We start from the raw sequence: 1,879 nt of genomic DNA, 5'->3' as shown, positions 1-1,879 counted from the left end.
TAGGAATTTTCCATTGGTCATTTTTCTTCACTTACAAACTCATAAATATCTGAAGTCACTAATACCCATCCTGGAATATTATATTCTTCTTTTCATTATTGTCAGTACTGCCTCAGGACCATTTTTGTGGGTTTCTTATATTATTACTGCTTTTGTTGTTAGCACTTTTGAGAAAATTAAGAAAATAGTGCTCTTTGGGGCTTTACCTGAGTATCTGAACTTGTATATTATGATATTATTTTTATGTTTTGATATTACATTTTAATTAGCTCATNAGAGATATAGATGAAAAGAATGGTATTATTATTAATTTTTATGGGTCAGCTTTTTGTTTTGCATTAATTCCTTACATTTCTTATATGCCTAATGTCTGTGTTAACTTAATATGACAGTGCAAGCACAGAAACTAGTCATATAACTCAAACAAGAAGAATTTGGTGCTATTTAATACAAAATATAATTGAAGTGATAGATTATAGAACATTTAGGGGAAAATACTCCTTTTTCTAGAATAAAGAGAGGGTTGTAAGGATTAACAAATTAAAGAAAGAAAAGGGTACAACTTAAAGAAAGAGAACTACATATAGGTCTGGTTAAATTCAAGGTTTTATTATTACAAAAAATTCTAGAATTTCAGTGTGTGTCTTTCTATGTGGGAGTAAATAGAACTCTCTTCAATGTTCAATTTATTGACATTTACTCAATCAACGAATGTATATTTAATGCTAGTTTATGTAAGATACTCTTCTACATACCACAGAGAAGAATGATTCATGATCTACTGCTCTCAAGAGATTTACCGTCTGTAAACATAGTAAAAAACAATTTTGTATGAGGCAAAATTATAGTTTTAAGCAGGATTCGTTGCCTAAGGAATTTTCTATAAAAACTGCAAACAAATGAAAGATTCATTATGAAAGAAGTGACTAGGAAAGATTCAAGAGCAAGTTATATGTAAAACTGAAAAAATAGTTTGTTAATTCAACAAAGTCATTTCTTTCTGGATTGAAAAAAAGAAGCAGAGGCATAGAGGTGTGGAAATATGTATCATTTTTAACTACATACAAGAGGATTATTTGATGTAGACTTGATGGGACTAGCAACTAACTGGCACCTTGGCAGTGAAAGGTAAATGAGAGATGAAACTTTGTTTTGAGGATGAAAATAGGTCAAGAGAACGATTTTCAGAGTAAATTAAAGAATTGACTGTTAATTGGCAGACTAGTAAGAAGGAAGCAGTTATTGACTGTTGTATCCCTTTGTGTTTTATTGCACTGACACGTGTTCAGTATTTTTTATAATATTGCTGTTCTTAAGAAAAATTATCTGAAGAATAAATTAGTTGGGGGGATTGGGAAAAGACTGGGTCTTTGAACCAGTCATGGCCTCCCATTTGGTTTAGAAAAGAAATTGTTTCATCAACATTTCTGTAGCAAGTTCTTCAGGATAAATAGGTAAGGGTCACATGGGATGGGCGGAAAGAATACTAGGCAAGGCAAATAGAAAGATTTCTCAGTTCACCAAGGTTAAATGTTTTATTACTGTTGCCCATGGCCCTGTCTTTAATATACTAATAGCACTGTAAATCTTCTAGAGAAGAATGTCCAATGCAGGAACTCTTAAAAGTAGAATTTGACAAGTAGACATTTTTTTTTCTGTATAACATATCACAGAACATGTTCCACCAGAGAATATTTTAGGAAACATGGCCTTATATAAATGATTTTTTTTTAAAAAAGCTCCACTTAAGAGATTCACTTACTGTATGATAGTCTCCAATTTTCAAAGTTTCATTCAAAAAACATGATGTGAACAGTACATTTATTCCCACCCTGAAGTTAACATAGTCTCTTTTGTATTGCTCATTTTATGGCTAGCA

This window comes from Crocuta crocuta, unplaced genomic scaffold (genome assembly GCF_008692635.1).
Source record: "Crocuta crocuta isolate KB4526 unplaced genomic scaffold, BGI_CrCroc_1.0 scaffold252, whole genome shotgun sequence".
Classification (NCBI taxonomy): domain Eukaryota; kingdom Metazoa; phylum Chordata; class Mammalia; order Carnivora; family Hyaenidae; genus Crocuta; species Crocuta crocuta.
This window is presented reverse-complemented; position numbering follows the sequence as displayed.